The 13,453-nt window shown below is 44.0% G+C and overlaps 1 protein-coding gene across 1 annotated transcript in view; it reads left to right on the top strand.

Moving 5' to 3' along the window:
• TES (testin LIM domain protein) overlaps nt 1–13,453 on the top strand; it is a 45,643-nt gene that overhangs the window by 10,531 nt on the left and 21,659 nt on the right. The window lies entirely within an intron of this gene.

The raw sequence follows: 13,453 nt of genomic DNA, 5'->3' as shown, positions 1-13,453 counted from the left end.
TCCTGGTATTAAGCCTGAAGCGGCCTTCCAGGAATTTTGTATCCATTGGTCCTGGTCTTCCCTGGGTGTGCCCTAGTGAACAGTTGTTCACTAAGCTCCTGATTCACTCTGATATAGCAGTAAGCCGCTATCAAGTCACCTCTCAGCCTTCTCTTCTGTAGGCTAAAGAGGCCCAGGTCCCTCACCCTTTCCTCGTATGGCTTGCCTTGCAAGTCCTTGATCATACAGGTGGCTCTTCTCTGGACCCTCTCAACTTTTCCACATCCTTATTGAAGTGTCAACTTGTCATTCACAGCATCAAGAACTATAAGGGTGACTATATAATTTGACCTCCCAAGATAATGTTAAAATTTTACAATCTCATAACCTAAACAGGATATAGAACTTCTGGTTAGGCTAGAGTATATTATTTAGCAAGGTTTTCAATATGCTTTAAAGATCTCGGGTAGCAAACAGTCTACTTCCTCCCTAGGTAAGTTGTTCCAGTGATTATTTACCCACCCTCACAGTAAGTAAATTGCCATATTTCAAGCCTGAATTTTGCTGACTTTCAACTTCCATGCATCTTTGTATACTTTTATCTTAGATCAAAGAGCTGTGTAAGTTAAGTGGCTTTTTCAGCCCTTTCCTAAAGACCTAAATCTTGAAAGGGAGAAGTTTGACCTTCTACTGACTTTTTTTTGTAAGACCTCAAATGTTACAGAGTTGAACAAACCATGAATATTTTAAGAATCTTCACCTTCCTTCCTGTTTTGCAGTTCAGTGAAGTTCTGGAATAGAAAAAATTCTGGTCAAGAAATTTCTCTTGTTATACCACTGCTTTCCCTGTAATTGAATTTGCCAACCACTGGATATTTTTAGAATTTTTGTAAAATGCTACTGCTTTAACAGAAAATCTAGGCAAACCTTTTTTAATTCTACATTCTCCAGTAATTCTGTGGTAGGGATGCCAAACTTATCTGGCCCCACAGGTCTGGTAAGGGTTGCTGGACTGGGACCACCCATCTGTGCAGTGCCCATGGCACTGGGTCTAGCCTGAACACTGCACACTGCATGCCTCAGCCCCACAGCATGCAGGCTGGAGCTGGTGCTACAGGCAGCATGGGATGGGGTCAGTCTGGACATGTAGCCCAAGCTGTGCCCCCCCCCCCCCCCCCCCCGGTCCCAAAGGCAGCCAACGCCCAGCCCGCAGGCAGCATGTGCCCCCTGCTGACCCCTTGTGCACAGTAAGCTGTGAAGTCAGCATGTGCTATGTGCAGTACGTGGTGCTGGACAGGTCACCCTGCATGCTGGCTTCAGCATGGGGCACTGCATGCAGTGTGTGTCCTCTACCAGCCCAGCCCTGTGCACTCACTCTGGTGTGGCCTTATCCAGACCAGCCCCAAAGCCAGCACGGAGAGCTGGTCCAGCAAGCCACTGCATATAGCACATGCACCAGACTGCCCATCCTGTGTTGTTTTGCATAGTGCAGGTTCTCGATTCTAGCCTGTGCACTGGGTGCAGTGCATGGGGTGTCAGTCTAGCAACCCACGAACCTGATCATGTGACTCTGACGTTCTCCCACCTCCCTCCTTCATGGTGGGCAGCAGGTACTGCTTGCTTTCTTCTTCCCTCCCTACTCCTCCGTGGCAGGTGTGGCTTTCTAGAGGTAAGTTCTCTTCCTCTTTCCCTACCTCCCTTCTCTCTTCCCTCAATCATTGGTGGCCACTCCCCTTTCCCTTCTCCCCACTCCCCAGCACCATTACCACCACCAGAGGGGATGCCCATGCCAGCAGCCAGATTGCAAGCACCTACTGTGCCTTTCTAAAAGGTTGCCAACCCCTGTTCTACTGGATGCAGTCTACTTTGTAAGCTAATAAAGGCTAGGGACAGAAATTGCACACAAACCAATGTAAATGATCGGAAACTTGTTCAAATACATAACACAACAGAAATTCAGTGCACATAAACCCATTTGAAAATGGCCAAAACTGATTTAAGATAAATCTGAATGAAAATAGTATTAGCCTTAACTGATTTTAGTTTAAATCGGTATATTGAACTTCTGTCCCAGATCTCACTCCAGATTCAAGTTAACTACAGTCCCCCAGCATCCCAGGATGCTTTGCTCCTCCCCTACAATTCCCCCCCTCACACACACATACACACACACACACACACACAGAGGCTGGGCAGGCTAGCCTTGGCCCACGCTGTCTGCTCCAGCTCTAGCACCCCCCAGCTTCTGACCTGGGCCACCGCAGGCTGCATTTCTGGATTCAAAAGTGAATGTTTGTTCACTTGCTTATCAGTTCAATCTATGCAGCTTAGGCTAACCTGCAAAGACTTAATCGATTCAGCCTCAGGCTTTTTGACTGTTTGTATTTAGTCAAAGTGTGAAAAAACTAGAATAATTAACAATAATGGTGGTTTGTTTTGTGTGGTTCTTTAGTTTATGTAAACCCCTTGAGCTTACAAAATAATAGTCTTAAAGATCTGAGCACTGTGTTTGGTACTAGTACAAATACAGTAAGTCTCAGCTTGCTTCTAGAGTTGTTGATGAATGTTCTTGTATTGTGTGTTATGACAATGGCTTAATTCCTGTATCTGTTATGCTAGCTACATTCACATCTACACTATACTTGTCCATTCTGAATAAACACAACTGGTATTCTTTTTTTAACTATTTATTTCTAAAGACTAATAGTCATTAGATTTCTTTTTCTAATGCTATAGGAAAGACTTAATATTTACTTTCTGATTTGCATGCAACATTCTCTAGCTACATATCGTATCACAAATGAATTGTTACATTTGGTACCTTATCTTATTCCTTTTGTAGGCAACACCTTGATTTATGCTCTTGTCTGTACTGTTATGAACATCTTCGCTAATGTTTTTCCTGGCATCTCTTGCTGTTTGCATTTTTTTGGCCTCTCTTGCTGCTTGTGTTAAATGAACTTTCTCCGTAGCTGCTTTTAAGTCTTAATAGTGGTTGGCTTTTTTGTATATGGTTGTGTTTTTGGGTTTTTTTTAGCTTTCTCATCTGGCAGCAGATGCCGATTTTTATTGTTCTTGCCTATTGTGAAAACAAGAGTGGGAGATTCTTTTGACCTATTATTGTCACCATAAGGCACTAATACTCTAGGAATTTTGCATAATTCTCAATTATACAAAATTATAATTATATTGTACTAGACTGACAGAAATCTGTAGGTGTGCAAGAGACTCTTGGGTTGAGAGAACAAGAGAGCCAGAGGCATATCTTTTTACTTTCTTTTCCACATCTATTCATGTTATTAGTTCATACTCTAATCAGATCTTCCATTTTCTATAAAATGCCCCACAACAGCTGTACCGAAAAGATGCAATGAACTTCCTCACATATTTTGAATGCTTTAATAAGTATTCGTCTAATATTTTTCTTTTAAAAACAAGGTAGAAGAAACCTTCCAAATACAGGATGCTGAAGACTTTTTCCCATCATTCAGCATGAACTGTTGTTTCCCATTGATGTGACAACTTGTCACATAGGTGCTGCAAGAATGAAAGATTCTGTTTTCATCAGATTGAGGTCATGTTGATTAATGATATTTTAGTTTTCTTTCTGGGACTAGATGTCAGGTTCTAGGATTTTGTGGGGAAAGTGCAGGGCTTTCAAATGACTCAAAGGTAGCTAGGCAAGTTGGAGCTCATGGACGGAGATTTTTCTACAGGAAGTGTGCCTCGAAGAGAGAAGCATTGCACTAGAAACTCCAGAAATGACAACTTGGGTCATGGTGCCCTTGTTTTAATTCCTACTTCTTCTTTTCCTTTACATCTTGCTTGAGAGATGAGTTCTAAACACACAACCCTATGTGGATGTAATTTGTTGAGAGCAGGGTAGGGGAGCACTCTTCATGGTTACAAAATATCTTCTCATAGAATTCCAGCAGGAGCTCTTGTCAAATATAGTCATCCCTATTTTAAGATGCATCAGTCGAACCAGAAATTTTGACTGCATGTTTAGATCATATTCATAAAACTTTTAGATTATTTGACCTCTTTTGTGTCTAAAAATATTATTTTTTAACATATAAAATGAGAGTCCACATGGTAGTTAAGAAGGCACATACAGCAATAATGTCTATGTCCGTATCAATGAGCAATGCCTTGTCACAAGATAGGAGTAACCGTGAACTCACAAGATAGGAGAGGGGGGTGGTAGAAAACCCTTGATAGTTCAAGTTTCAGTATGCCAGTAATGTGTGCTGAGGTAGGAGAGTAAGAATGTATCTGAGTTTTGGAAACTTAAATAGATGTGAATTCCAAACCTCAACTTCTTGGGCTTTTTGCACCTTTGTTAGTGATTTTAGATTTTCAGTCACAGACTGGTCCTTGAGATATGACTTATATCATTTTAATGCAGGGTGTGTGGTGTCTTTTTATAGTGAGACATCTGGACAAACACTGGGGAAAAGCATCTACTGTCATCTACTGTCCATGATAATCCAGGTTTATGGTTAAAATGCAGTGTCTGCTATAGTATATCATCCTTATGAACAAACTATTAAATGCTTACATTTGGCCACTGTGGTTTTAGGGTAGCAGTAAGCACTTGCTAAAGCTTTGTGATATAAAGATGTCAGTTCCTTTCCTGGCTGATTTTAAAGCATGGGGGGGAGGGGTTTGTTTTTGTTTTTTGTTGTTTTTTTTCAGGGGAGGAGGGGGGGTAGGTAACACTCACTTAGCTGTGACCATTTAAAATACTCTTACTCTTAAGGGGGTGTTAATCATTCTGCCTACCTGGTCTTGAGGAGGCATTCCCTAGCTGCCTTGGAGCATGCACCTGGGCCTGGCTGCAGCACTTACTCCTGTGATCTCTGAGGGCTCGTGTTCTTCCTGAAGGAAACCCCAAAACTCTCCTGCCACAACTTCGGTGTTTCTTCCAGTCATGGGGTTCCCTTCAGTGGTCCCCTGTGACTCGGTCATGCTCCCTAGCAGGAATTCTTGGGGTTCCACCTCCCCTACACCCCAGCCATGTGCCAGCCTTCAGGACAGCCATTTGACCTGCTGGGCTTGCCCTCTAATGTTGGCTCTTGCACCCTCTTCATCTGCTGGGCCCTTGATGCTCTTACCCAGTTACAGGGGTCTTCGGGATGCTAGGCTGTCTCCAATGTTCCTCTGTATCTCCCTTAACTGCACTACAGCCTGTAGCGCCCCTTATCTGCTCTCAACTCAAATGCTGCCCCAGGACCCTGACCTCCATCCAAGGTCCCTCTGGGCTATTAACTAAAGAACAAGCTAATAAAAGAAAAGGGGAGTAGGGCCTCAGTCTGTCCCCACTCGCGAGCCTGACGTCTGTGGATCTCAGGGTCCCTTGACGCTGTCCTCATCTTTTAGGGGCTCGTGAACCCCTCCAAGGAGTCTCTCCTCAAACCCCTTGATGTCAGCTGGCACAACCTGTGCCCGGTGTGGGGAGCACCTTTGCCGTCTGCTTCCAGCTGTGCCTCCCCAGGTGCTCTTTTGCCTCCAGCTTTTATTTCGGCTGGGCTGCTTTCAGTAATGAGGTCATCTGCCTGCACCGCCTTTTTGTTCATGGAGCCAGCTGGTGAACTGCACAGGCATCTCATCCTGGCACGGCTCCTCTGTGTCTTCTGGCCATGTAACAGGTAAGTTTGCTCTGCCTTTGGGGCTTTCCTTGCAGGGTCAGGTTGTCTCCACCGAGCCCCATTGTGGGGAGGGTCTCTTGTGCCCCTGTCTTCGTTCTCCTGGGGCAGTCATGAAAACAGCAAGAAACAAATTGTCTCACTCACTTTTAATATCTTCCATACTGTCTGTCTCTAAATCAGCATTGGGCATATGTTTAAAACACCAGATGTTTTTGGAGAGCTCCACTTTTTTAACAGCAGTTGACATTCAGAAACCTTCCTCTGGCAGCATTTCAGTTGACCTATCTATCTAATTTATTCCATAATTCCATTTATGGGAAAATTGATTCCATCCTTTTTCAGACTCCCTCATTCTCTCCTTAGGCATATGTTCAGCACAGTTTGTTATTTCTGGATGCCCTAACAGCAGACAAGTTTTTGGCAGAAGCAGCAGTGCCATAGGTCTACCACAAACCCTTGTTCCCCAGGGTTGAAGCATGCTCTAAGGGGAGGAGAGGGACTAATTAATGAAGCAAATAGAATAGTTAAGTTGAAGATTCTTCCAGTGCAACAACTGTACCATGTTTGGTCAGCTGCTGAACTAGTCACAAACAACTAGTTCTGTGATCATCACCAGTCTGTAGTGCTGAAGACAGACTTGTATCGGTCTTGCAGGAATATTTCCTGGATAACACGCTCCCAACTGCAGAGTTCATGAATTAACAGGCAAGCTCAGAAAACATGCTTTTGATGGATCTTTAGCTATTTCGGAAGGTGTGAAAATAATGTTTAGTCTGCATCACACAGTTCTGTTGATTCATGATAGTGAATTGTAATGAACCACAAAAGGACTATACACTAGAAAGCTTGTCCTGATGCCAGCTGTTCTTGCCACAAGCAATTGCCTCTGAATTTTGTTTGTTTTGTTTGTTTTCAGGTGGACCACAACTCGTATGTGATAGACCTAACAGTGGTCCTTGTGGCACTTACTAATGCAGTCCAGAATGGGACATTGCAGTGACATATTACGGAGAGCTGATACTGTGACAAGAAAACTGTGTGTGGTGGGGAATGAACCTCCACAATGCTGTTCTCTACACCCTTTTGTTCTTTTTCTATTCCCTGTCACCACAACTGCCACCATATTTTAAATGCCTGGGGCCAGTTATCTTTCCCCACCATTGGCAGGCCAAAGAGCATGATCAAATCTGTCCTGCTAATTAGTTAGCACAGTTCTTTAGTAGCTGTTCACTTGTAAGAGTGAAACAGATTCTGCTGTGGAAAGGCTGGCTGAAGAGCATGATTAGATGCTACAGCCAATGGTTAGGAACTGTAGGCTGGCCCATCTGGACATCGGTGAGCTCTTTTCTAGGCTTGAGAGAACACCATGGATGGGTGGGACTTCACTGTTCTGCAGGTGTGGCATAATCAGCAATGGCTGCCAAGCTTGAAGGCACAGTTCCTACAACTTTTTTTGATGAAATCATCAATCCATGTAGATTCGAGACCAGATAGAGCCAGGATCTACTTGTGTCCTGCATCTGGCCCATGGAACCATTGCATGTGGATTTGGGGGGTGGGGGTTGATCACTTCAAGTGTAGGAAGGCTTTGATCTCTTTGAGTAGCAGGGGCTTTACTGGCATTGCAGGTGCCTAATGGGGAGCAGTGGTAGCCATGTTCTAATGCCAGCCCCCTCAGACCCAGGCTAGGTCAATCAGCCTGCCACCAGAAAATGTTGCCAACCCCAAAACAGTCTGTGTTTGAGCTGGTATAGCTCTGCTGCCTAGGAAGCTGTGCTTTAACAATGTACACTTAAGCAATTGTATAGCTTAATATTTTCAAATACTTTATTTTACATTATAGTGCGTTAGAAAATGTTGACTGATACATTGCTTATTTACTAGGTAACTACATTTTTGCTAGTGACTTGCCAAGGAGCTGCATTTAAGATGCTAACTGAAATATAATTAGGCATGAACACCAGCATTATAAGACTTTATCTTTTATTTAATGAAACAACCTTAAATGTCTTTGATGTAAAACTCCTACATAAATTTGAGAACTGCACCTTCTTTTGCATGAGACCTACAGGTTTCCCTTGCTTTATGTGGGTTCTGTATATGCAAATTTGCTCTTATTCAGTAACTTTTTTTTTTTTAATACCAAAAATTTGTTATATGCAATGTAAATTTGCTCATGCAAACAGTGTTATGGAAGCCTACAGTCAGCTACTTTGCGGTACATTGTGGGGGTAACGCACACCAAAATAGTGTTTCCTATGTGGATGTGTGCTGCTTGCTCATTGTCTGTGACATGTGTTTCTGTAGTTGCTGTCCCCATTGTGATAGTAAACACAAGCACAGGGCACTATGTGCTGTTGGGGAGTACCAAAATTGTCTTCATAAAAGTGACAGAAATGGGTCTGGGGCTCAGTACAGGGGAGGTTTTGGAACATATCCCTATTTGTTACCTTATAAAATGGGTTCCCTTTATGCAAATTCAAGTTATGTGTGGTTTTCCAGGAACACGTGCAGCATGAAGTGAGGGAAACCTAGAGCTGGGTGGACAATCATACCACTAATATAAAAAAAAAATATAATGGAGTCTATTGGGGTCATGGGCCTTTATACAAATGCCAGTTCCTTGCACACAGCCCCTGGATTTCCTCCTCCCTTATCCCCATAAATTTTGAGCCTTTACATACATAGCACTTCATCTATCCTAAAGCTGGGATAAAGTCAGATGTAGAAAGAATCTCATTCCTTGTTAAGGTCTGTAGATTTTTCTAGATAGTTTCACATGGTTCAAAACAGAAGCTATCCATCTCGGAATCTCTTGGTTCCATCCCTTCTGATAAGGTCAGTTGTCTAATCAACCTTTTTTGACAGTTGTGCCACAAATTAGCCAAGTACTCTGTCTCCAGCCCCCTCCCAGTGCCACTCAAGTCCCTTTCCCTTATCTGATCATCTGGTCAGCATGCTGTTTCCTCTCCTGTGCTTCCTGAAAAGGCTGCAGTTTTGCTTCTACTCCCTCCTCTGTCGGCTGCTGCATTGTCTGTCTCTCCCCAATTTATTGAGATAAACTTGGCCATTTGAGTGACGGGATCTCTTCAGCTATGTTTAAAACAGGATGCTTAGTTACTGCATGAGAAGTTCCATTTTTTTTCCAGTAATGGCTGAAAGTTGACGTGTATCTTCATGTGATGTGATTTAGCATTGGATCCTATATTACTGATTTGTTTGGAGATGTCAACCTAACAGAATGGGTATTGGTTTGCTTTTTATTTAATTCCTGATGATTAGTTGGCTGGTACAACTAATATCTTGATTCTATAAAGAATTGTTTACTAAAGCTACTAACAGGCATTTACTTAGCAGGGGTTTGCAACCCCTTCTTGGTTGCTGTACCCCCGGCGGCCGGTCAAGAAGCAGGGTGTCCCCTGGCCAGTTGAGCGCTGGGGGGGCAGGGAGGAAAAGGACAGGGAGGTCCCCTGTGCACAGTGGCAAAACCAGAAGTGCCCCCGCTTCTCCACGCTGCTGCCGCATACCCCTTGGGGCCTTCCCAAGTACTCCCAGGGGTATGCGTACCCCTGGCTGACAACCCCTGACTTAGAGTATGGCACTTCCTGCCATTGCACCTTGGTTTTTACAGGTCTCAGAATATGGAGGCCCCAGGATCAAGAAGCCTCTTCCCAATCCTGGGGTCTTCTCATACTGGGACTTTTTCTAACATCCCTGATGCATGGGGACCTCAGGGGAGAGGCTCCTTGAGTTCCCAAGCACTGGGGATGTCAGAATCACACGTGGCTTTTAAAGGTCCAAGGTGCAGTGAGTCCAAGATCAGGAAGACATTCCTGGGTGTCAGGTTCTCTGTGCCCTTCTCTCTTTCCCTCCCACCTGCCTCTGGGGGTTGGGCAGGGGTCCAGGATCCAAAGACTGGTTCTGCCCCACCAGCCCCAACTGGATAAGGGAGATCCGTGTCCCAGACCTTGGGGCTACCTCATGCTGAATCCTGACAGAGCTGCATGTCAGGGTCTGTCATGTACTGGTCCCAACTGGCCACATGTTCAGTTTAAAGAGCAATACAAGTGAGCCCCGAAGTTATTCCAGATTGTACATGGAATCATATTATAACTTTGTGGCTTGTTCACTGTATTAACATACCTTAATGACACTTGTAACCTGGACGCATGTTCTATTTAAAGTGCAGTTAAACTGTTAGTCTGCATTTTTATTGAAATCCTAAGAAAGGCCTCCTCTATACCCCATCCTTTTCCTGTGCAACTCAGACGAGGGCCCCCGACATGCATCACATTTAAGAGGTGCCTATCTCCCCCACCCAAACCCAGCAATCTTCAATCAGGATCATGCATTTTTCTAACTTGCACCATGCCTACAATATTAAAGCTATTTCTGCCAGCATAATGCATAAAAAAATACATACAACTAACAAATGTTAGATCTCCAAAAACATGTAAATAAGTATTGGGGACTGGGGCATTAGCAGTCTGGCATAGTGATTAGGCATCTGAAGCACCAGTCCAGTCCAGGCTGGCTTCCCAGGAGCTGAGGCTATGGAGGGGTCTGCTACTGGCACTGCAAGCCATGGTGGAAATTGAGACAGACTGGGGTCAAGAGCTAAAGACAGGCTAAGCAGAAAGTTAATCAGGATCATGCACCAGAACCAGAAGTCAAACTAGATTCAAGAGCAGAAAACTAGATGGGGGAAATGTCAAGGGTCTTACCTGGAGTCAGAGCCAAGAGTCAAAACCAGAGAGAACCAGCAAAGAAATGCATGTAGGATCAAAAGCAAGAATTTACACCCTTTCCTAGACAGGGATACTGTGGGCTGGGACTAGCTTTTAAGGGCTGGAGCAGGTGAGGCCTGTTGCCTGTGGCTTCAGGGGATTTGCAGCCTGGGTAAGAAACACTCAGCTGGGCTGAGTGAGACAAACTTATTCATCTGCAGAACTGAATTCAGGTTAGCAGTTCCAACCAAAGACAACTGCCAGAGCAAGCTAGTATGCCAGCACCTAAACATCACTGCATCTTAGTTGGTCTGAAATGAGCAAAGATATATTTGAAATCTTCATTTTTAGGAGAAGTAGGAAAATAGCTCCAGAGCTCAGCAGGAGGATGTTTAGTTATGGGGCATTCGAACTTGAGGAAGTGGTGAGGTTCACTTTTTTTTCCCAGGGTGGAGAGGGCAGGCATGCAAGTGTCCAGGTTTGAGACCCCCTTCTATTAACATGGGAAATAAAGCCATAATGCAACAGGGGCCCCTGATCAGTGCAAGCCTTATGCATTTACACCATTTTCCATGCCCTAACATCACTCCTGGTACAGAGGACAAAGTATATCCATTTATTTATTAAAGTTTATCGGGGTGACCACCAGGATCTGGGGGAATGTTTGTTCACCAGAGCGCCCCCAAGGGATGACAAGGTCGAATGGTCATAAACTACTGCGAGACCGTTTCAGGCTGGACATAAGGAAGAATTCCTTTACTGTCCGAGCTCCCAAGGTCTGGAACAACCTGCCATTGGAGGTGGTTCAAGCACCTACATTGAACACCTTCAAGAGTAAATTGGATGCTTAGCTTGCTGGGATCCTATGACCCCAGCTGACTTCCTGCCCTTTGGGCAGGGGACTGGTCTCGATGGTCTTTCGAGGTCCCTTCCAGCCCTAATGTCTATGAAATTCAAAGTGTAATGCTCCTTCTGGATGCATGGGAGAAATGTAAAGAGCACAGATGAAAAGTTTCAGGTTCAGAAGGTGACTTCGGATACTAGGAATGTCCTTTTCTGCACACTTAGTTTATCATGTATATTCTGTGTTGGAGGACTTGTATGCCAATTTTTTTTTTTTTTAAATGAGCATTATACTAGACAGAGAAACAAGCCAGGTGCAGATGTATGATTTGTCATACTGCAAAAGAGCAGCTCCTTTTTAAAAGACATGTTGCAGCATAAGCTATAAAACAATAATTAATTGGAAACTGCTGGCTAAACTCAACTATAAAATGATTAAACAAAACTCTTATGTTACTATTTTGGGGCATAAGAATTACCATACCAGAACTGACCAGTGATTACTGTAATCTGATACAGTGGTATATATCAGATGCTTCTCTGGAAGACGGTGTGTTTTGCTTCTCTGGAAGACTACACTGTGGCTGTTCAATTCCCCACATCAAATATAGGCCTGGTCAGTTGTAGAGCACTCTGTCCAAGTATAGCAGTATCTTCCCCCTGTTATGCATTAATGTTTTTCTATGAAAGTGTGAGGATTGATGGTCACCGTCATTATAATGGCAAAACCTGGCTTTATAGGATTGTCTAAATCCTACTTGAATCTGAAATATTCTGTTGTGAATTGTCCTGATATGTCATTTATTTTATTGTATAATTTCCAAATGCATTCATCCTAATAATTTCACTGAAACCACATGAGTTATAAATATTTCTTAATTGCTTTTTACTGTACTATTTCTTACATTATCTCCTTTTTTTTCCTTATTTTAAACTACATAGCAATGAGCCTCTTTAATCTTTCCACGTATGAAATTTTCTATAATAGTTGTTCTCCACCAGGGTGCCATGAGATCTATTTAAGGTTGTGTTAGCACTGTGAGGTGTGCCAACATCTACACATGATTCACAAAATAAACACAGATATTTCAATTAGGAATTCAGATAGTGAAAAACATTCTGACTTCTGGGTTTTCTGAGTTCTTTACAACAGAAAATTGCTCCTTTTTGCTGTAGTCAAAAAAAAAAAAAAGTAAAAGGAAAGGGCTGGCACTTTTCTGAGGGGTAACTTGAGTCTAACCAGGTTGAAAACCACTGTTCTATAACATTTATTCCTCCTTCCCTTCTGGATATATCTTTTTCTTGACTCTTAAAAAGAAGAGTTGGTTTTAGTGATGGTGAACGTTGTCACCTCTTTCATAGTAACTCTTCTGAATAGGAAGCCAAGCTTCTAATACTTCAGTGACAAAAGCTATCTAGTCAATAATTTTAAATTTATCTTTCTTTATTCCTGGCACATCTGTAAGCTCTGGAGGTTTTTTGCTCCCAGGTGCACCATTTGAATGTGCACCCAAAGCAAAACTCCAGAGCATATTGCTCCAGTGTTTATTCAGGCATAACACACAAAGCCCAGTCAGAGCAGTACAGACTGGCAGGGGACCCCGGGGGTCACAGGACTGCTCCGATGGAACTCCCCCTGCTGTGGACCGGCTGACTGGGGCACAAGCTGCCTGCCAGCTAGCCCCACGTGGAAGCACCCTGTGCCCCAGGCAGCCAGGGCAGTGTCTGCACACGTGCTGCTCCACGTTAAACACCTCTGCAGCAGGTTGGGGCTTATCTGTAAGTCCTATCCTGCTGCAGAAGTTTTTCATTAACTTCACACATGCTACTAAGGGTGCATGTGTAGATGCCGAGATGTTTACTGTGCGGTAGGGCTATGCAAAGCTTCAGTTGCTGATTCAATTCAGAGGAGATTTGGCATCCAAATCGAATCAGGAGACCGATCTTTAAAAAAGGTCCAAATCAATCCAAAGCCTCTGAATGTATTTGGGGAGACTTAGACGGTCTCTGCTAGCCACTGCAGGGAGCTGGACTCAGACTCCATGCTGGTAAGTACGGGGCAGGGGGAGGGGACCATGAGGGGACCCTCACCAGGCCCCATCCTCTGCCTACTTCCCCAGCCCCCCTGAGTGCCCCTGACCCGCATCTGGCCCCAGTGTCCCAGCGCTTAAAAAAAGTCCTGCACTCACTGGTTGCTGCAGTAGCTGTCGGGGCCTCTGGGGGCTTGTGGCAGAGCCCCCCCCCCCCCCCCCC

The sequence above is a fragment of the Gavialis gangeticus genome, unplaced genomic scaffold (genome assembly GCF_001723915.1).
Source record: "Gavialis gangeticus isolate Ggan-Ray unplaced genomic scaffold, GavGan_comp1, whole genome shotgun sequence".
NCBI lineage: Eukaryota > Metazoa > Chordata > Crocodylia > Gavialidae > Gavialis > Gavialis gangeticus.
This window is presented reverse-complemented; position numbering and strand designations above follow the sequence as displayed.